Below are 24,036 nucleotides of genomic sequence, written 5' to 3'. Positions count from 1 at the left end.
CCCACTACATCCTGACCATTACTGTTAATTTGTCATGAATTTCTACATCTACAGCACAAGTGTCATAGTGCTAATCAGGGCAAAATCTGAGGGCGTCCATGTTTTTATGCATGTTGTCTTCTCTGTTTTTCGGCCCTTTTTCCGCAGTCACTTTTATACAAGTTACATTGGTTAAATGCCGTCTTTTGCGACTGTAGTAAATTCTAATTAAGACCAACGCGTTTTGCTCTATATTAAAGCATCTAGCAGTCGTCATCTTTTTTTTCTTATGTCATTCCTCTACAAACATGTGGTAGATATTAGCACACAGCACTTTCACCTACAAAAACGTGAATATATTTAGTGTTAGAAAAGTGCTGTGTGCTAAAATTTGCCACATATGTGTGGAAGAATGAAACAAGAAACAAAAAAACGAAAAAAAAAATGACCACTAAAGATGCTTTAGGATAAAGCGAACCGCATTTGGTCTTCATTAGACTTTATTACACTCTGAAAAGGTGGTATTTAACCGATATAAGATGTTCTTGCACTTGTATTCCTTGGTATGTAAGTGGCAACTCCGGCTTCATCTTCGCTTCTTAGTGCTCCCTAAATAGCAACAAATTCTAACGTGAAGTTGTTACTCAATGTAAGCAAAACGAAACGAAAGAAAAATACACATGAAATTTGTTGTAATCCAAAAGCACGAAAAGAGGAGAATCATAATAATGTCAAACTGTTGTGCTTCAAATGGTTCAAATGGCTCTGAGCGCTATGGGACTCAACTGCTGTGGTCATAAGTCCCCTAGAACTTAGAACTACTTTAACCTAACTAACCTAAGGACATCACACACATTCATGCCCGAGGCAGGATTCGAACCTGCGACCGTAGCGGTCGTGCGGTTCCAGACTGTAGCGCCTTTAACCGCTCGGCCACTCCGGCCGGCTGTTGTGCTGCACAATAAACCAAAGGCTCCCACAGAATGAGCATATAAAATATCTGACTGGTAGAGTTGTACATGTGATTTTTCTGCTATGTACGCTAACCGTTTATTTGTTACAACGGCTCATTTCAGTCACAGGATAAGTTTATGAGAAAATTCACCATATGGTAGAAAAAAGTTGTTACTACAGAATCGTGTACGAAACATTTCAGTCAGCTCCGAATGACGAGGCTCTCAGGACCATATGGACTGCTAACTCTAGAAAGGGAACAAGTTGACCTTTAGTAATTTTACAGGAGAGCAGAAAACTGCTTCATGCAAAAACTCAGAATCAAAATTATTGTAGACTCTTTTCTAAAAATATGTGGTTGTGCGGTGCTTTGAATTACGTAAATTTTACCCATTTTTGTGTTACAGGTGGGTTAACTTTTTACCTTTCTTTTTGCAGCTAATCATATTCCCCTTTTGCAGTAAAGCGGCGATGAGACGTATTTCGACCAAACACACTTCTTGTCGTATCTGTAGAACTAGTCACTGGCTCGCTTTCAGCATTTAACGAACAACTCGATGCGTTCCACAAATTCTTGTACCATTTTTCCTGCAAAATAGTCGCATGTTCAGGAACGACCACGGAGCTGGATAACGATTCCACATACTTCTCTACAAAAGTAGGTCAGAAAGCCTCATTAGGATTCAAAGGCGACACTTCATCCCCGTGCTCACAGAAGCACTCCTGGACTATACGAGCTGTGTGAACAGGGGCCTTGTTGTTTTGGAACACAGCATAACTCCTGGGAAACAAACTTTTCACCACGGGATGGATTTGATGACCCAAAATGGTCAGATAATGTGGGCAGTAATGCGACTTTGCAAAGTAAACGTGGGGCCCGTGCATTACCACCATATGCCTGCCCAAATAGTCAGCGAAATCCCGCCATGTTTCACTCTTTGGACGTAAACTCGGCCAAAAGTTGGAAATAATATACAACAAGACTCATCGGACCAAATGAATTTCTTCAGTTGCTCCATAGTGCAGGTTTTATGGCCTCTGCACCAGGTTTCCCTCTTACAGGCATCTGCATCATTGGTGAGTGGTTTTGGAATTCCACCTCGTCCTCCATTCCCAGCTTATGGAGCTCCCTCAGTATCGTTTTGGTGCTGACAGAGTTCGCGAGTGCGACATTCAGTTGAGCACTGATTTTTGCAGCTCTCGTCCTCTTATTTTTCGTCACAATTATCTTCAACGACCATCCGTCACGATCACTCAGCACAAACTTTCGTTCGCGTTGTGACTTAGCGGATGATGTTTCTCTGCTTTCCCTGTATGCGGTGTAAATCTAGTGCCTCTGTTGTCTGTACGGTGCCTCTTGAAACCACAAACACTTCGGCTACCTTGGTTGCGGATGTACCCACCACACGACCACCAACAATTTTCCCAAGTTAGAACGCACTTAGCTTTCACAACTATGCAGAACGCTGCTCTTATCACGACTGACACATCCAACGTATTGGGGACATTCCACAGGTGTCGCTCGAAGTAAAAAAAAAAAAATGCATTTCTGACAGTGTTTCCACACTTTTGTCCTATCCCTGTTCTCTACCCGTTGAGATATCCATTCATACTAACTCTCAATCAAGTGAATCGATTCTACTGGTCTTTCTATTAGCGTGCCATGTTCGCCATCCGGCTCCAGTTTGATTGCTTTCAGAAAGCGTCATGAGATGTAGATACGTTAATGACCCACCTGAACCTTAACCTTAGGCAGTAAACTGCATCAATCACACAATCACTTTCCATTTTGTGAACATCTACACATAAGGTTACCCTCCATTCAGAGGCTGTTGAACGCAGAGACCGTTATTTTGATTTGTAAATAATAGATTTCAGCGATCAGTCGTCCTTTGGAATTTTTATTGGCAGATCTATATTTCAGCTAGAATACACTCCTGGAAATTGAAATAAGAACACCGTGAATTCATTGTCCCAGGAAGGGGAAACTTTATTGACACATTCCTGGGGTCAGATACATCACATGATCACACTGACAGAACCACAGGCACATAGACACAGGCAACAGAGCATGCACAATGTCGGCACTAGTACAGTGTATATCCACCTTTCGCAGCAATGCAGGCTGCTATTCTCCCATGGAGACGATCGTAGAGATGCTGGATGTAGTCCTGTGGAACGGCTTGCCATGCCATTTCCACCTGGCGCCTCAGTTGGACCAGCGTTCGTGCTGGACGTGCAGACCGCGTGAGACGACGCTTCATCCAGTCCCAAACATGCTCAATGGGGGACAGATCCGGAGATCTTGCTGGCCAGGGTAGTTGACTTACACCTTCTAGAGCACGTTGGGTGGCACGGGATACATGCGGACGTGCATTGTCCTGTTGGAACAGCAAGTTCCCTTGCCGGTCTAGGAATGGTAGAACGATGGGTTCGATGACGGTTTGGATGTACCGTGCACTATTCAGTGTCCCCTCGACGATCACCAGTGGTGTACGGCCAGTGTAGGAGATCGCTCCCCACACCATGATGCCGGGTGTTGGCCCTGTGTGCCTCGGTCGTATGCAGTCCTGATTGTGGCGCTCACCTGCACGGCGCCAAACACGCATACGACCATCATTGGCACCAAGGCAGAAGCGACTCTCATCGCTGAAGACGACACGTCTCCATTCGTCCCTCCATTCACGCCTGCCGCGACACCACTGGAGGCGGGCTGCACGATGTTGGGGCGTGAGCGGAAGACGGCCTAACGGTGTGCGGGACCGTAGCCCAGCTTCATGGAGACGGTTGCGAATGGTCCTCGCCGATACCCCAGGAGCAACAGTGTCCCTAATTTGCTGGAAAGTGGCGGTGCGGTCCCCTACGGCACTGCGTAGGATCCTACGGTCTTGGCGTGCATCCGTGCGTCGCTGCGGTCCGGTCCCAGGTCGACGGGCACGTGCACCTTCCGCCGACCACTGGCGACAACATCGATGTATTGTGGAGACCTCACGCCCCACGTGTTGAGCAATTCGGCGGTACGTCCACCCGGCCTCCCGCATGCCCACTATACGTCCTCGCTCAAAGTCCGTCAACTGCACATACGGTTCACGTCCACGCTGTCGCGGCATGCTACCAGTGTTAAAGACTGCGATGGAGCTCTGTATGCCATGGCAAACTGGCTGACACTGACGGCGGCGGTGCACAAATGCTGCGCAGCTAGCGCCATTCGACGGCCAACACCGCGGTTCCTGGTGTGTCCGCTGTGCCGTGCGTGTGATCATTGCTTGTACAGCCCTCTCGCAGTGTCCGGAGCAAGTATGGTGGGTCTGACACACCGGTGTCAATGTGTTCTTTTTTCCATTTCCAGGAGTGTATATTCAATGAACTGTGGACAAAGGCCGACCAACAGGCATTACATGCATTGACCAAAAATGATAGTGCATTGTGAATGGCTAGTTTGTAGCTGAAATCTAGATCTGCCAATAAAAACTCCAAAGGACGACTGATAGCTGAAATCTATTATTTACAAATCTACACATAATGTTTGTACGTGTTAGATGTTTGTACAACCTGTCACCCTTTTTTGACGGAGTCATGAGAATTTTAATCATCAAAAACTCAATAACAGTGCGAAGTACTTCGAACCTTTAGACACATCCATATGAATACTAGGCTATAAATCAAAGTTCAAGACACTGTAGCGACAAAATAATTATCCACTAAAATGTCAAATACTCTGGCCGCAGATAGTTTTTTTTTGGTCGCTGCACAGCGTCGTAGCAAGTTTTGTGGCGTATTTCCTGTGCCATCACATTTTTACCGCTGACAGTTCTCAAACCAATGATGAACAAAAGCCGCTCACAGCGGAAGTTGTGGGAGGCCGCGTCGTACACAGAAATAGCCGGCGGTTTGACCTTTAGCACGCAGAGAGTCCTTGTTTGGCAGTGGACGTTAGGGAGCAATCAATTCTGCGCGCGCTCCGTCTAGCTGCGCTAACAACTCTCAATTGATTTTCTGTCTCGCTAAACTTTATCATCCGACATTTCGAACAAAAATGCCGTGAATCTTGTGTGTAAATGAAACTATAAGTAACGCTGCAGAAGTATTAGGCTGAGACACAAACGACAACCATCATTGTACACATACAAATGTATGAAGATTAGCCGTTATTCGAATGTCAGTGATGACGAGAAAAAGATAGAATTTTCACTCAAGATCAAATTGTTCATGTGTCCGTTAACACTGGCCAACAGCACTGAGGATTTAAAAATTGGATCCAGGTACCAAAATGTGTCAGAAACACGTAGAAAAATTTAAAAAGTATTTGTGTTCAGAGCTCCGTGCAGTTACAACCGCCAACAATTCAAAGTGCTAAGGCGTTCTTAAGCGTAGTCAAGTCAGCCTACAGACCTGTAGGTACGGAGATACCCGTGTTCTTCATCGGGATTCCACATGGTCAGTCATCTACTTTGAATCTCATTCCATATTTGAACACAAAAAACGAGAATTCACGAAGTTTTTTGGTCACCAGGGATATTTGACCGTAAGGGGTGTGAAAAATACTAGAACAGCTGAGTGACGCTTGCTCAAGAAGGCTGTGTACAGAGTCAAATGTCGCTTTCTGACACTGTTCAGACTGAACTTATATTTGACGTTCCATTCTTGTATACCTCTGAGTCAATAATTAACATTAATAAACCTTGTCCTGTCCATGGGAAAAAGTTGTTTATATGTCCTCCAAAACCCGAACAGAAACACACCCACTGCTTTTCTAGAGAATTAAAATCATAAACCGTCTTGCGAAGTACATATGACATATGAACTGAAATTAGCGACCGGCTACAAACATAAAAGTGACTCCTTACAAGAAAACAATTTTATTCATCCTTAAATAAAGTCAGAATCACAGTTCTTAAATACTACGCTAAATTCCCCCAGTAAACTGCGTATCGTGACAAAGGTTGAAGATGGCGGTTTACATATACATGGCAGCTGTAATCGTAGTGTGCTAACGACGACACTACAACACGGGCCGTGAGTGTTCATCACAGTTTCATCACGTTTTTTCACACATCAAAAAAAGGTTTGCATCACCCCGGTTCCCAGAACTCCTGAAGATAGATATTGAGTGTGGATATTGTATGACTGACACAGTCCCTTTGACTGTTCAGACATGTCACTAAACCCGCCAAAGATTTAAACACCCATGCATGAGCAGCGCATATTAGACGGACGGGATCCGACAGCCGATCAGTTCCAGTCATTCCACCAGGGAGGAGGTGCAGGGCTCGGTTTGCCTGCAGTTCAACCATGCCTAGACGGTCACCACCGCGGTTCGATCGTGTCCGCAATGTTACTTTGTGCCAGGAAGGGCTCCCTACAAGGGAGGTGTCCAGGCGTCTCCGAGTGAACCAAAGCGATGTTGTTCTGACATGGAGGAGGTACAGGGAGACAGGAGCTGTTGATGACATGCCTCGCTCAGGCCGCCCAAGGGCTACTACTGCAGTGGATGACCGCTGCCTACGGATTATTGGCTCAATAACAAGAAAGACAAGATAAGCCTGCTCCTAAAGAGACATAAAATCGATTCGGTCTTCAGGGCTCTAGCCATAATTCGACAACTCTTGAGGCCTGTGAAAGATGACGTAGGCCTCAGAACGCTAGGAGTATATAAAACACCATGTGGGTGTGGACAGTTCTATATCGGACAGACTGTGCGTACCATTGAACAACGCTGTGTAGAACACGAGAGATGTTTCCGTCTACGGTACCCAGAGAAATCAGCGGTAGCAGAGCATGCATTAGGAAACGGTCATCGTATTCCATTCGACGAACATCTATTATCACACGGATTAACAGTTTTTGGGATAGCATAATAAAATAAGCGATCGAAATAAAACTTTGTGACAACACGCTCAATAAAGACGGCGGCCTGCAGCTAAGGACAGCGTGGGACTCGGTCATCGGAAGGTTGAAGCGGGCGCGGCGGCCGCACAACGCAGTCAGGTCACGGAAGGCAGCGCGGCTGTATAAGGACGGCAGCAGCAACCAGAAGTCAGTCACCACTTGACAATGGCCGAGGAGTACTCGGCCGAAAGCTAGTGGATTTTAAACCACTTGACGCGGCTGGAAGCCCGAGAAACCTTTATTAGTAGATAACATTGTGAAACAATGCACTCCTGTAGATTTGTTATGTATGTAAACACAGTTCAAGCATTTCGTACGTATGTTGCCGCTCCTTAATCGTTAAACTGATTATGATTATCTTCTTTGTGCCTAAGGTCGCAGAGACGTACCTCAGACACGAAGACGATTACCATATATCTTAGTATTTAAAATGCCAGAGATAGCATCTCTTTATTGTATCCTGCGCACTGCACAAACTTGACTCCAAGAAACCCATCATTTCCCCAATTATTTCCAAGCTCTGGGCGCTGCTGCTGCTACACTGATCGTACAGGATTGATACTCTCCACATCTTCCGCGTATTCCTTCAGCTGAGCCTCAGTGCAGCATAGGAAAAATCCTATCATATGTTCCTTTCAGGGTTCCCCCTTTTTATAACCTCGGATTGGCCTCCATCTTATATAGACCTGCCGCAAATCCCACGTTTTTAATGCACCAACCGCCCCATAATTCATTGAACCCCACATCGCAACACACCTACTCCACTGCTACCCCATATTTTACACCATGAAATAACCATTCAGTCTTCTGTCTCCAAACAGATCTTCCCCCACTAATTGTTCCCCCTGTCAGTGCAGTGAAGCGTTGGTGTTTCAGCATATTCAGTGCCGCGACAACTGTTATAATAGACAACACGCTCTCGCCCATGCGTGGAGTGGGAAAACAAAGAGCCTTCACGCAATTTCGAAAATAAAAAAAATGGCTCTGAGCACTATGGGACTTAACATCGTGTAAGGTGTCAGGCAAATCCAACACCTTCCATGAAAACTCTGACATGATAAGCAAATCCGGCAGTATGTCACATAGCTCCGAATAAATCCTGACATTAAATTAACCACAGTAATACTATCAACGAGTGAGCAAATGGAATACCACAGACTAACACAATAATGCCTAAATGCATGTCATACCTTCCCACCGTGAAACAGACGCGGTTCGGAGGGAAGAAACGAGAACAGAAGCCGAGAGCAGAAAAGCTAGAAGGCCCTACGATAAGCGACGGACACCCACGTCGCTAGCCAACCACCAGGACCACCCCCAGCCTATGTTAAAAGATAGAGCCCTCCAGAAGAACAGTATAGCTCTTACGATAACACTAAAAGGGCCACACCAGCTACAAGTTTTAGCGTGAGACTTTTTCGCGTCTCTGTTACGTTGCAAACGTTAAAAACATTGCCCCACCACGAAAAGTATAACGTTTCTCATTGGATAGACAGAATTTTTGTAGGCGGAGCTTAAGGCTAACATTGAGACCCTGATTGGTCAGATGAAAACACAGCCAGATAGTTTTTTTTTTAAACCAACTTCGGTAAATTGTAGTAAGGAGAAGTTAGAGGGGAGTTGCTTCCGAGACGGCGAGGTGCGTGGAGATGTGCCGCTCGCCGCCCCCTGACGAACACCGACAAGGTAATGAACGCACGCAATGCCGCATTTTTGAGTGCATAAGGCTTCACTCAGAACTGCAGAAGTCTCATCTATTACATCCCCTTTTTACGTAATACTAGTGTCGATCGTCAATTGAAGCTCATGGTATTCACATTTGCTACGTAAGTTAAAATCTGAAATGTGATGATTTTTCTGTTATATAATTATTGAGAAGCCACATCAGCCACTGTAAAAAAAACGGTTCAAATGGCTCTGAGCACTAGGCGACTTAACTTCTGAGGTCATCAGTCGCCTAGAACTTAGAACTAATTAAACCTAACTAACCTAAGGACATCACACACATCCATGCCCGAGGCAGGATTCGAACCTGCGACCGTAGCGGTCACGCGGTTCCAGACTGAAGCGCCTTTAACCGCACGGCCACACCGGCCGGCTCAGTCACTGTAATTTACGACAAGTTAGATAAGTAATTGAAGATAATTGAGGGTCACTGTAGACCATTTTGATAGTTTTCTCTTTTGTGAAACTTAATGTAAACCTAGGTTATAGATGTGATATGGCATAGGCCATCCTTCGATCCATTGTAGAACTTGGAAACCCACTCAGGGAATATTCGTTCACATTTTTGTTGAACGCAGTTGGTTTTTATCATCCTGTATTAAAATATTTCCTTTTATCAATAGTGCAACTTATAAACAATTTTTTGTGAGTAGAATAAAATTTCCAGTGGTAAACTTAACTGCTTTTTCGACGTTATTTTACCAGCTATCTAAAAATAGGAAAGCCTTGAACCCCTTCCACTAAATTTAGTTAGTATTAAGATTCTTTTACAGGGAGTGCAGTGGAGCTGACGCTGAAATCATTACGTATTTGGTTATAGCATCGGTAGTCTCACTGAACCCTTCTGAACCCTACATGTCATGTGTGGTCTGGCGTCTCCTTACCAGCAACAGGTCCCAGGTTCAAACTAGTCAATTCCCTAAAAAACACGCTCAGAGCGTCGTTGCGCGAAAGTGGTAGGGAGACACGACTTAGAACAAACAGACACCACGCAGATTGTTAGAATCTGAGGTCACCATCCCCCAGAAATAAGAACTACTTAAACCTAACTAACCTAAGGACATCACACACATCCATACCCAAGGCAGGATTCGAACGTGCGACCGTAGCGTTAGCGCGGTTCCAGACTGTAGCGCCTAGTACCGCTCGGCCACACTGGCCGGCCTCGAAAATCATATCGCAATATTACGTGCATAAGATAACAGCTTGTAAGTTGACAACATTCATTGTTCGAAGCAGCGATGTTCTGTCTAAACATAAGGCTTAAGGTTGTAGGTACCAGGTGTTTGTAAGGGGTTGTACAAAGCCGGCCGGTGTGGCCGAGTGATTGCGGGCACGGTAGCTCAGCGTGTTCGGTCAGAGGGTTAGCTCCCTCTGAAATAAAAAAAAATAAAAAAACTGAGTTAATCGATCGACAACGAACTTAAAAACGGATGTCTTACGACGTCCGCCCCGAGCAGATGCAACGAACAAAATCGAACAAAAAAATTGAGCTGATTGGCCTCTGTAATAAAAAAACTGAGCGGAAGGATCAACAAATCGAACTTTAACGGATGTCATGTGGCGTCCGCAACGACCAAATACAACGATAAAAAAAATGGTGGTTCTAGGCGCTTCGGTCTGGAACCGCGCGACCGCTACGGTCGCAGGTTCGAATCCTGCCTCGGGCATGGATGTGTGTGATGTCCTTAGGTTAGTTAGGTTTAAATAGTTCAAAGTTCTAGGGGACTGATGACCTCAGATGTTGAGCCCCATAGTGCTCAGAGCCACTTTTAAGTTGTACAAATTTTCGTAGGCATTTGAATATAACACATTCAGAAAAATAGATCAGTTTTATAAAGATACATGTGTCGTATCTGAGTGATGAACACTTATCACTTCTACATTACGCGATCTACGAGGGCGTGCTGGAAAGTACTGTCTCCCAATATTTTACTCTGTTTTCGATATCGGTTGAGGAATTACGCATCATGCATATTACTCGATGACGCGAATTGTAGGGCGTTGGTTGCTTGCTTGGTTGGTTGGTTGGTTGACTGAGTTGGGGAAAGGAGACCAAACAGCGAGGTCATGGATCCCATCGGATTAGCGAAGGAAGTCCGCTGTGCCCTTTCAAAGTAGCCATCGTGGCATTTGCCTAAAGTGATTTAGGGAAATCACGGAAAACCTAATTCAGGATGGCCGGACGCGGTTTTGAACCGTCGTCCTCCCGGATGCGAGTCCAGTGTGCTGGCCACTGTAGGGTGTAAATGGCGCTGTGGGACGTAACTGTGTCGGCGCGTGAGGTACAGAGTTCGTCCACACATGGATAATCCTCTGCCTCAAGATGACAATGCCAGGCCACACACGAGCGCTGCGACAACTCTAACAATACGACGCTTTTGGTTCACTATAATCCATTATCTGCCAAGCTGTCGTTACTTGGGCCCATACGACCTTCCTCCGTTTCCAAAACTTAAAAACACCTTCGAGGACTTCACTTTGATAGTAATGGAAATTAGCGTTTGGCGTCATTGGCCGGGAGGCCTTTTGCGGGGCAGGTCAGGCCGCCTTGGTGCAGGTCTTATTACGTTGGACGCCGCATTGGGCGACCTGCGCTCCGGATGGGGATGAAATGATGAAGAAGATCGCACAACACCTAGTCCCTGAGCGAATAAAATCCCCGACACAGCCGGGAATGGAACCCGGGTTACATTCGACGCCACATTGGGAGACCTGCGCTCCGGATGGGGATGAAATGATGATGAATGCAGCACAACACCCAGCCCCTGAGCGGAGAAAATCCCCGATCCAGCCGGGAATCGAACCCAGGCCTGTAGGACGGCAATCCGTCACGCTGACCACTCAGCTATAGGGGCGGACTACTTTGATGGTAATGAAGCTGTCCAACCAGAGGTGCGGTTGTAGCTCGTCAACAAAGTCAAGGATTCTACAGTGACGGTATCAACAGACTGGTGTCTCGTTGGGAGAAGTATGTTCGTCGCTAGAGTGACTAAGTTGAGAAAAAAAAATGTATTGATGAAGAATATAGATGTGTAATGTTACTAACGTTTGTTAGTAAAATTCGGAGGCATTGTTTTTCAATAAGCCCTGGTGTTTATCTGTGAATTTGTATTCCTGGAACCACTCCGTAACAGTTCTGGACGTGTGGGGTGTCGCATCGTCCTGCTGGAATTGCCCATATTTGTCGGAATGCACAATGGACATGAATGGATGCTGGTGATCAGGCAGGATGCTTACGTACGTGTCGCCTGTCAGAGTCGTAACTAGACATATCAGGGGTCCCATGTCCCTCTCACTGCACACTCCCCACATCATTACAGAGCCTCCATCGGCTTGAACTGTCTCCTGCTGACATGCAGGGTCCACTGATTCATGAGGTTGTCTCCATACCCGAACGCGTCCATCCGTTCGACACAATTTGAAACGAGACTCGTCCGATCAGGCAACATGATTCCAGTCACCAACAGTCCAATGTCTTTGTTGACGGGCACAGGCGAGCCCTAAAGCTTTGTGTCGTGCAGTCATCAAGGATACACGAGTGGTACTTCGGCTTCGAAAGCCCACATCGATCAAGTTTCTTTGAATGGTTCGCACCCTGACACTTGTTGGTGGCCCAGAATTAAAATCTGCAGCAATTTGCGGAAGGGTTCCACTTCTGTCAATTGAACGATTCTCTTCAGTCCTCGTTGAACGCATTCTTCCAGGATCTTCTTCCAGTCGCAGCGATGTCTCCGATTTGATGTTTAACCGGATTCCTGATATTTAGGGTACACTCGTGAAATGGTCGCACGGGAAAATCCCCACTTCATCGCTACCTCGGAGATGGTGTGTCCCATGGCTTGTGCACCGACTATAACACTACGCTCAAATTCACTTAAGTCTCGATAAGCTGCCATTGTAGCAGCAGTAACCTATCTGCCAATTGCGGTAGACACTTGTTGTCTTATATAGGCGTTTCCGACCGCAGCGCCGTATTCTGTCTGTTTACATATCGCTGTGTTTGAATACGCATGCCTATACCTGTTTCTTTGGCGCTTCGGCGTATTAATACAGTTATTCCTTTTCCTTTCAGAAACTCAATTCTTTTTTTACGAAACAAATTGTCGATGTCATAGGAGAATCGTGTATTGGGATATCATCATCTATGGAAGAAGAATAAGACACTCATCCTAGTTTCAGTTTACTAATGTTCTGTAGTTTTTTGCAGTTTCACTGGACTGGGTAGTCTACTGATTTTTGTCCACGCAGCCCACTCTTGTCAGAGTTCATAAAATGTTTTTGGCCATAAAAAAAAAAATCAGGAAAGCAAGAAGTGACTTACTTATTCTCTGACAGTATTACTGCACGGGCGCAAAAAGGGACGGAAAACGCAACATTTCTATAGTCGGGAGAATAAAATAATTTTGGTGAGATAAATTTGTGATATGTTTTTATTGAACTATCATTTAAATTTTAACACTTTTTAAGAGGAATTGCAGTTGCCGCCAACATCCAGAGGATTTGTAACAGCCAGCTAATAAGAACGGAAGGTGTAGTTTTTAACCATAAATTGAAATGGATAAACATATTGTACTGTACAATCGAATTTGCAACACTAAAGTAAATTTCGAACATGAATATCAAGCGTTAGAGCACAAAGGTTTGCATGACATGTAGAACCAAATTCATCGGTTATTAATCGCAAAACCAGGTACTCTTAATATTTGTCGATTACAACGCCATCTAATACGAAAGGAAAATAATGGTTTGAGTAAACTGTACGTATTTAGAATCCGAATGTACAGTAAAAATGGTTGGTTCCCGTTTGAAAATACATAGTTGACCTCGCCTACGCAGATGGGGCTGTTAGGATTTGGCCAACTGTAGCACAGACCCTTTACTATTACTGACTTCTCACGCAGATAATTTCTTTTCGTACGATGCACCGTTTTCGAGATACTTATCTGTCTCAATTTAAAACAAACACCCCGTATACAGAGTGTCCGGGCCAGAGGTATATACAAAAAAAAAATGTTTACAACGAAAGAACTCGACATTTCATGTTTCTGGGTAAACACGCAGTCGATGAGAGGCACTCTCCAAGATGTGATCCGCACCATTTCATGAAGAGCGCTGAGTCGTACGGCGCATGCGCGCAGATACTTGTAAGTATATTTACTGTGCAGCAGGCAGACGCACTCCTGACGCTCAGCACGTGGACCCCACAACGAAAGGTGCAGTGTGCACTATTCTTAGCAGAGTTAAAATCTGTAACATGTGTTCAGCGGGGTAAAAGAAGAGAATGGAATTTGGATCCTTCCACACGTAAATCTACTTGTCAGTGGGACAGAACTCTTCGAGAAACATCCTAGAACACATGTGAATCAAGAGACCGTGGAACGTGAGCGCGAAGCATTGTCTAGAAGCCCACCTATCCATTAGAGAAGCTAGTAAGGAACTAGTCATCCGCTATTAGAGGGCGGGGCCTACGAGATAGACATGCCCCGGTGCGTACGTCACGAAGGTAGGTCTGCGCTCACCCGCTCGCTCAACTCGACAGACAAACTACGTTTCTACACCTGTTAACTAAGTGTGTACGTACAAACTAGAATTTCATCTTCTACTCGAATCCGCTATAATTGAGTCTTACGGTTATTGGTACTAAAATGATCGGAAGAACACAGCATGTCATTCTCAATGGAGAGAAGTCTTCCGAAGTAAGAGTGATTTCAGGTGGGCCGCAGGGGAGTGTCCTAGGACCGCTGCGATTCAAAATATACATAAATGACCTTGTAGAAAACATCGGAAGTTCACTGAGGCTTTTTGCGGATGATGCTGTGGTATATCGAGAGGTTGTAACAATGGAAAATTGTACTGAAATGCAGGAGGATCTGCAGCGAATTGACGCATGGTGCAGGGAATGGCAATTGAATCTCAATGTAGACAAGTGTAATGTGCTGCGAATACACAGGAAGAAAGATCCCCTATCATTTAGCTACAATATAGCAGGTCAGCAACTGGAAGTAGTTAATTCCTAAATTATCTGGGAGTACGCATTAAGAGTGATTTAAAATGGAATGATCATACAAAGTTGATCGTCGCTAAAACAGATGCCAGACTGAGATTCATTGGAAGAATCCTAAGCAAATGCAATCCGAAAACAAAGGAAGTAGGTTACAGCACACTTGTTCGCCCACTGCTTGAATACTGCTCACCAGTGTGGGATCCATACCAGATATGGTTGACAGAAGACATAGAAAAGATCCAACGGAGAGCAGCGCTCTTCGTTACAGGATCATTTAGTAATCGCGAAAGCGTTACGGAGATGATAGATAAACTCCAGTGGAAGACTCTGCAGGAGAGACGCTCAGTAGCTCGGTACGGGCTTTTGTTGAAGTTTCGAGAACATACCTTCACCGAGGTGTCAAGCAGTATATTGCTCCCTCCTACGTATATCTCGCGAAGAGACCATGAGGATAAAATCAGAGAGATTAGAGCCCACACAGAGGAGTACCGACAATCCTTCTTTCCACAAACAATACGAGACTGGAATAGAAGGGAGAACCGATAGAGGTACTCAAGGTACCCTCCGCCACACACCGTCAGGTGGCTTGCGGAGTATGGATGTAGATGTAGAAGTTCATAGCTCTACTTATAATTTGTTACGGTTGTACTGGCGTACAATAAAATTAAAACCTACCAGAATCATTATCTGTTGCATAAGGCACCACTTCTTGTATGAAATGAGTACTGTCAAGAAGAAGAGACTAACTGCTATAAGCAAGCCGTTATACCATTTATATCGAGTATTGATCTTAAATTAAATTTTGTTGTAGTACCGTTAATCAGTAAGACTCCATAATAGCAGATTCCAGTAGAAGATGCAATTCTCTTTATTACGCACACGCCCAACTGCGAGTTAACAGGTTTAGAAACGCATTTGTCTGCTGAGCTGAGCGAGCGAGTTCAGGCCTACATTCGAGACGTAAGCGCCGCGGCCTATCTCGTGGGCCTCGTTAGACGGTGGATGACGTTGTGCAGAAACTTCTCCGGTTGCGTGCTTACAATCTTCAACTTTTGCATCACGTTATGCCTGAGGATCAGTGCAGACGATATGAATTTGCTGTTGAAATGTTGCATCGTACAGACGAAAACAACGACTACGTCCCTGTAGTGATGTTCAATGATGAATTCGCCCTCCACGTTTGTGGCAGAGTAATAAGCGGAGGATAGACTCCAAGAGAAGCGACTGAGTACGAAAGGACACACCAAAAGTTAATGTGTGGGTGGGATTACATAAATATGGCGTGAATGGTCCACAAATGGCTCAAATGGCTCTGACCACTATGGGACTCAACATCTTAGGTCATAAGTCCCCTAGAACTTAGAACTACTTAAACCTAACTAACCTAAGGACATCACACACATACATGCCCGAGGCAGGATTCGAACCTGCGACCGTAGCAGTCCCGCGGTTCCGGACTGCAGCGCCAGAACCGCACGGCCACCGCGGCCGGCAATGGTCCACATTTCACGGCGTCTATAGTGGCGAGCCACACGTATCCAATGAAACTTCCTGGCAGATTAAAACTGTGTGTCAGACCGAGACTCGAACTCTGGACCTTTGCCTTTCGCGGGCAAGTGCTCTACCATCTGAGCTACCCAAGCACGACTCACGCCCCGTCCTCACATCCTTACTTCTGCCAGTACCTCGTCTCCTACCTTCCAAACGTTACAGAAGCTCTCCTGCGAACCTTGAAGAACTAGCACAACTGAAAGAAAGGATATTACGGAGATATGGCTTAGCCACAGCCTGGGGGACGTTTCCAGAATGAGATTTTCACTCTGCAGTAAAGTGTGCGCTGATATGAAACTTTCGGGCAAGAAGTTTCATATCAGCGCACACTCCGCTGCAGAGTGAAAATCTCATTCTGGGAACACGTATCCAATTCCACAGATGCAAAATAACTGATGATGCTCGGAGTAGAGAGGTTATAACACGTAGACTGGCGATGGCAAGGAAAGCGTTTCTGAAGAAGAGAAATTTGTTAAAACTGAATACAGATTTAAGTGTCAGGAAGTCTTTTCTCTAAGTATTTGTACGGAGTGTAGCCATGTATGGAAGTGAAATATAGACGATAAACAGTTTAAACAAGAAAAGAATAGAAGCTTTCGAAATGTGGTGTTAGAGAAGAATGCTGAAGATTAGACGGGTAGATTGCGTAACTAATGAGGAGGTACTAAATAGAATTGGCGAGAAAAGAATTTTGTGGCACAACCTGACCAGAAGAAGGGATCGGTTGGTAAGACGCATTTTGAGGCATCAAGGTATCACCAATTTAGTACTGGAGGGAAGCGTTGAGGGTAAAAATTGTAGAGGGAGACGAAGAGATGAATACAGTAAGCAGATTCAGAAGGATGTAGGTTGCAGTAGTTCCTCAGAGAGCCAGCCGGAGTGGCCGAGCGGTTCTAGACGCTACAGTCTGGAACCACGCGACCTCTACGGTCGCAGGTTCGAATCCTGCCTTGGGCATAGATGTGTGTGGTGTCCTTAGGTTATTTAGGTTTAAGTAGTTCTAAGTTCTGGGGGACTGATGACCTCAGAAGTTAAGTCCCATAGTGTTCAGAGCCAGTTCCTCAGAGATGAAGAGTCTTGCACAGGATAGAGTAGTACGGAGAGCTGCATCAAACCAGTCATTGGACAGAAGATCACAACAACGACAACATCTGCAATTCCTTTTTTTTTTTTTTTTTTTTGCTATTTACACAGCTGGAGTAATCCCACACGAATATTGCTCGTCACGTCTTTCATGCGACGTCCAGTGGCGACGGAAAGCGTCGTTTTGTTTCCCGATACAAACAAAATGATTTTTATAGGGGAATTTTATGTGCCCATTTGACAGAGCGGTCGCAAATTAGACTACTGCGATAATCGCTTTATCTATGTATCTTAACGGGGAGAGCACTACGGTATCAGGGTAGTTCAAAAGCCATGGCTGACAGGACAAAGAGGCTGAACCAAACTTCCATCGACGAACTTTCAGAGGTGGTAGTATCAACCAAAATAAGGAATAAATGTACAGTAAATATGGGCTCTAAAAAGCCTACCTTACGAGCGAGCACCGCCATCGTTACGGTAATGAAAACGTCTTCTACAGCAATTTATTTTGAGATTTGGTAGTCTGGACCGAAACAAGGAAAAAATGTTCAGTAAACATGCATTCTAGAATGCACACGTTACGAGCTGTGCGGATGTGTTAATCTTCGCTACTGTGAAACACATCTAGTGAGCAAAGTTTTTTTTTTCCGGCAGGGTTCCGGTTTACGCTGTTTGACCTACGGGGCATGACTTTTCAATCACCCTGTACACTAGGTAGGAGAAGTAACATCGTCTGTTAAGAAAAATCGAAAGGCTGTTGCACCGAATGTGACGAGCCAGAGTCGTTAGCTGGTGCGTTTATGTGAAGCCGCGTGCAAGTGTTTGCGCGGCGGTCGCCGGCTGCTGGGTCCCCGGACTCACCCGCAGTGTGGCGAGCAGCACGGGCCGGTAGGCGACGATGCGGCACAGCAACATAGCGGCGGCGGCGGGGCGGGCGCAAGCACTGCCCGCCACAAGCATCGCCACCACCACCGCACGCGGCGCGCCGTCGATGGCTGCGCGGGCGGCGCCACGGCGCATGCGCCGCCGCCACCGCCGGTGCCTGACACGGCTGCCGTCGTGCCGGCCGTGGCGAGCGGCAATAAACGCGCGGTCAGCTCCGGGGCCTTCCAGTAAATATCGAGGCTATGGCCAGCAGGTGCCTCGCACTGGCACTTGGCGGGGAAAACACAGGGCGTCTCAAAAGATTCTACACCTGCATCACCTTGGGAACGGAGGCCATGGAGAGGTGCAGCCCTAACCGGCAGAGTGGGCACTTTGTATCGGGCAACGGGACGCTTTCCCAGCTGTTCCACGGCGTCGAGCCGGCGCCGACCAGTCTCCTACCGCGCACACCCGAGCATCGGCTGCGGAACTTTGCGACGCATTTCTACACTACCGGCCATTAGAACTGCTACACCAAGAAGAAATGCAGATGATAAACGGGTATTCATTGGACAAATATGTTATACTAGAACTGACATATGATTACATTTTCACGCAATTTGGATGAATAGATCCTGAGAAATCAGTACCCAGAACAAACACCTCTGGCCGTAATACCGGCCTTGATACGCCTGGGCATTGAGTCAAACAGAGCTTGGATGGCGTGTACAGGTACAGCTGCCCATGCAGCTTCAACACGATACCAAAGTTCATCAGGAGTAGTGACTGGCCACCTTTGACCAGACGTTTTCAACTGGTGAGAGATCTGGAGAGTGTGCTGGCCAGGACAGCAATCGAACATTTTCTGTATCCAGAAAGGCCTCTACAGGACCTGCAACATGCGGTCGTGCATTACCCTGCTGAAATGTAGGGTTTCGCAAGGATCGAATGAAGGGTAGAGCCACGGGTCGTAACACATCTGAAATGTAGCGTCCACTGTTCAAAGTGCCGTCAATGCGAACAAGAGGTGATCGAGACGTGTAACCAATGCCACCCCATACCATCACGCCGGACGATGCGCCAGTATGGCGATGACGAATACACGCTTCCAATGTGCGTTCACCGCGATGTCGCCAAACACGGATGCGACCATCATGATGCTGTAAACAGAACCTGGATTCATCTGATAAAATGACGTTTTGCCATTCGTGCACCCAGGTTCGTCGTTGAGTACACCATCGCAGGCGCTCCTGTCTGTGATGCAGCGTCAATGGTAATTGCAGCCATGGTCTCCGAGCTGATAGTCCATACTGCTGCAAAAGTCGTCGAACTATTCGTTCATATGGTTATTGTCTTGCAAACGTCCCCATTTGTTGACTCAGGGATCGAGACGTGGCTGCACGATCCGTTACAGCCATGCGAATAAGATGCCTGTCATCTCGACTGGTAGTGATACGAGGCCGTTGGGATCCAGCACGGCGTTCCGTATTACCCTCCTGAAACCACCGATTCCATATTCTGCTAACAGTCATTGGATCTCGACCAACGCGAGCAGCAATGTCGCGATACGATTAACATCAATCGCGATAGGCTACAATCCGACCTTTATCAAAGTCGGAAACGTGATGGTACGCATTTCTCCTCCTTAGACGAGGCATCAAAACAACGTTTCACCAGGCAACGGCGGTCAACTGCTGTTTGTGTACGAGAAATCGGTTGGAAACTTTCGTCATGTCAGCTCGTTGTAGGTGTCGCCACCGGCGCCAACCTTGTGTGAATGCTCTGAAAAGCTAATCATTTGCATATCACAGCATCTTCCTCCTGTCAGTTAAATTTCGCGTCTGTAGCACGTCATCTTCCTGGTGTAGCAATTTTAATGGCCAGTGGTGTATGTTCACAAAACAGTCATCGTCACGAGAAGCTGGCGCCACACAATCGGGTAAGAAACAATCTTTCCCTTTCTGTGTGGGAAAATTCCATTAGCTAGTCTCAAAATTTCATCTGGAGGTGGAGTAGCTACACAACTCTGATTGGCTGAGGCAAGAAAATGCACATTTTTCCTCACGGAGACGCCAAGTAGAGCTCCGAACTAAGTTAGGAGGATCAAGAGAGAAGTGCTCTGGCTATAGATTCGCTCGGGAGCAGACCACCATTTCCTGGTGACAGGCCCCGTGGAGGGCAGAGACCCGCACTCTGGTGCTAGCAGACTTCTTTTATTTGGTAAGCTTTGCAAAAATGGTTCAAATGGTTCTAAGCACTATGGGGCTTATCATGTGAGGGCATCAGTCCCCTAGAGTTACAACTACTTAAACCTGACTGACCTAAGGACATCACACACATCCATGCCCGAGGCAGGATTCGAACCTGCGACCGTAGCAGCAGTGCGGTTCCAGACTGACGCGCCTAGAACCGCTCGGCCACAGCGGCCGGCGGTAAGCTTTGCATCGCTCCACAGCGAGCAAGGCCTCGCAGAACTTATAGAACCCTACGGAACTTCTAGGAAAAGCGTACTTTACTTAATTCTGTCAGTTGCCTTGCTTTGACTGGTGTGTGAATGAAAGGTTCGCGAACCGGATTCGCACAGGGCGCGCAGTTTGCTCAACCAGTGCTGAGGATGTGTAGCTAACCCGCAGCTTTAGGTCAATATGATCCATGCATTTGCTTTTGTACCATCGCGCCTCGTAACTTTTGGTTTAATTTATATCAAGCAATGTCTATCGTTGCGTCCTACTAGCTTTTCCTTGCGGCCAACCCACCTATATACTAAGTCCATTCCTAGTAGATCTTCAATTTGCTTGTTGATATCCGATGTCCTTCCTGACATATTAGTAACTTGTAGAATTCTGGCTTCTTCTGTGCAAATTATGAAGAGTATGAAACAATCGAATACACCTGAACATAGTTTCCATCCCGTAGTCAGATTGAGCACCCAGCCCCCTTTCAACATTTCTGCAATTTACAACCAAGTGCTTGCACAGGAGGTTAAGAGAAGCACTCTCAGACTATTACCCGATCGTTAAACCCTCGAACAGTATCTGTCACCAGCGCTGTGACACATTTGAATTGTGAAATGGCCTCACTAAACGTATAGTCTCTTTTGATACCTATAGGGGTCTACAAACTACATAGAAATCGATATCGACTACGCTTTTTGAGATGCGCCAGAATCGTACGAATTCACGGCGTTTCACTCTTCACAACCCTGTAAGAGACTATTTACAGTAGATAGAACATTTAGAAATTAGCATACATCTGTTTTGAAGATGAAACCGATTTCTGCCTTATGCGGAAGTTGGTAGTTTTACAGACAAATAAGGAAATACAGGGGGTAGACAAAAATAGGGAACACCTTATCAAACGTAGTGACGCGTAGGGAAACGTTTGACATTTAAAATAACGTCCAGTCCTTTCGGAGTGGATGAATTCAGGTCTTCTATGGTTTTGCAGGGAGTCTTACACCAGTCTTCCTGCAAAACAGTGGTAGGTTTAGGTAACGGTGATAGAGGTGGACATTGACCACGCACCCTTCTCTCCAACATGTAACACAGAGGCTCAGCAAAACTACGATCTGGTGACTCCTCGCCGCCTACATCACTCGACGCCGCTCGCCGCCATCTGCCACCGTCGATCTTCACACCAGATCAAAAATCTACACCTTCCCACATTCTGGTCCCACTGTCACCACACGGAACACCTGTTCCCACCGACCACCCTACATCCGACCTCCTTTACCTACAACTTCCTCTCCAGTCGCAATCGCCACCAGAAATTATAATTGCTACTACCTCGAAGTTTTGTTGTTTATGTTAGCCTCATAGCCAATATGAGGCTAACATACACAACAAAACTTCGAGTCCATTTCTAAGACAGTATCTGGAGGCAATATAATATACCTGACAGAAAAAAATTGTAACACCAAAAAATACACTACTGGGCATTAAAATTGCTACACCAAGAAGAAATGCAGATGATAAACGGGTATTCATTGGACAGATATATTATACTAGAACTAACATGTTATTACAGTTTCACGCAATTTAGGTTCATAGATCCTGAGAAATCAATATACAGAACAACCACCTCTGGCCGTAATAACGGCCTTGATACGCATTGAGTCAAACAGAGCTTGGATGGCGTTTACAGGTACAGCTGCCCATGCGGCTTCAACACGATACCACAGTTCATCAAGAGTAGTGACTGGCGTATTGTGACGAGCCAGTTGCTCGGTCACCATTGACCAGACGTTTTTAATTGGTGAGAGATCTGGAGAATGTGCTGGCCAGGACAGCAGTCGAACATTTTCCGTATCCAGAAAGGCCCGTACAGGACCTGCAACACACGGTCGTGCATTATCCTGCTGAAATGTAGGGTTTCGCAGGGATCGAATGAAGGGTAGAGCCACGGGTCGTAACACATCTGAAATGTAACGTCCACTGTTCAAAGTGCCGTCAATGCGAACAAGAGGTGACGGAGACGTGTAACCAATGGCACCCCATACCATCACGCCGGATGATACGCCAGTATGGCGATGACGAATACACGCTTCTAATGTGCGTTCATCGCGATGTCGCCAAACACGGATGCGACCATCATGATGCTGTAAACAGAACCTGGATTCATCCGAAAAAATGACGTTTTGCCATTCGTGCACCCAGGTTCGTCGTAGAGTACACCATCGCAGGCGCTCCTGCCTGTGATGCAGCGCCAAGGGTAACCGCAGCCATGGTCTCCGAGCTGATAGTCCCTGCTGCTGCGAACGTCGTCGAACTGTTCGTGCAGGTGGTTGTTGTCTTGCAAAAGTCCCCATCTTTTGACTCAGGGATCGATACTTGGCTGCACGATCCGTTACAGCCATGCGAATAAGATGCCTGTCATCTCGACTGCTAGTGATACGAGGTCGTTGGGATCCAGCAATGCGTTCCGTATTACCCTCCTGAACCCACCGAGTCCATATTCTGCTAACAGTCATTGGATCTCGACCAACGCGAGCAGCAATGTTGCGATACGATAACCGCAATAGCGATAGGCTACAATCCGACCTTTATCAAAGTCGGAAACGTGATGGTATGCATTCCTCCTCCTTACACGAGGCATCACAACAACATTTCACCAGGCAACGCCGGTTACCTGCTGTTTGTGTACGAGAAATCGGTTGGAAACTCTCCTCATGTCAGCACGTTGTAGGTGTCGCCACCGCCACCATCCTTGTGTGAATGCTCTGAAAAGCTAATCATTTGCATATCACAGCATCTTTCTCCTTTCGGTTAAATTTCGCGTCCGTAGCACGTCATCTTCGTGGTGTAGCAGTTTTAATGGCCAGTACTGTAATTAATGTTTTTCTTTGTGTTAATTTTTATTAACACAAAGAAAACAAAAGTATTGGCACTATGAGGATATAAAGAAATAAAAATTATGCTGAATGAAGAAATACTAGAACAGGGGCAAAATTTTAAGTATCTTCGAAGGAGGATAGACACCGACTGGAAGTGTACCACAGAAGTTAAAAGAAGGATAGCAATGGCAAAAGAGGCATTTTATAAGAAAAGATGAATTTTCTGCATCGGTGTGGACAGAGAACAGGAAAAGACTCATAAAATATCTTGTATGGAGTGCTATATGGTGCTAAAACATGGACTTTGAGGAAGAAAGACAGAGAAAGGCTGGAGGCTTTTGAGATGTGGACATGGCGGAGGATGGAAAGAATAAGTTGGATGGACAGAGTAAAAAATGAAGAGGTACTGAGAAGAGCGGGAGAGAAAAGACAGTTTCTAGATGTAATAAAAAGAAGAAAAAGAAATTAGATTGGGCATATGTTAAGAAAGAATGACGGGCTGATAAAAACAGTTTTAGAAGGTTATGTAGAAGGGAAAAGGAAGCGAGGAAGGAAGAGGTTTCAGATACTGGATGACGTGACGGACGGTACAACATACAGCAGCCTTAAGAAGGAAGCAATGCATCGCAGAAAATGGAGAGCCAAAGGACCT

At 45.9% G+C, this 24,036-nt stretch overlaps 1 long non-coding RNA gene across 1 annotated transcript in view; it reads right to left on the bottom strand.

Moving 5' to 3' along the window:
* Positions 1-18,108, bottom strand: part of LOC124802425 — a 45,290-nt gene extending 27,182 nt beyond the window's left edge. The window contains exon 1 of the long non-coding RNA XR_007017119.1: positions 18,050-18,108. This is a non-coding gene — a long non-coding RNA (uncharacterized LOC124802425). The remainder of the gene's footprint in view (positions 1-18,049) is intronic.
* Positions 18,109-24,036: the final 5,928 nt, after the last annotated feature.

The sequence above is a fragment of the Schistocerca piceifrons genome, chromosome 6 (assembly GCF_021461385.2).
Source record: "Schistocerca piceifrons isolate TAMUIC-IGC-003096 chromosome 6, iqSchPice1.1, whole genome shotgun sequence".
NCBI lineage: Eukaryota > Metazoa > Arthropoda > Insecta > Orthoptera > Acrididae > Schistocerca > Schistocerca piceifrons.
The sequence above is the reverse complement of the archived record's forward strand: the minus strand, read 5'-3'. Positions and strand labels throughout refer to the sequence as shown.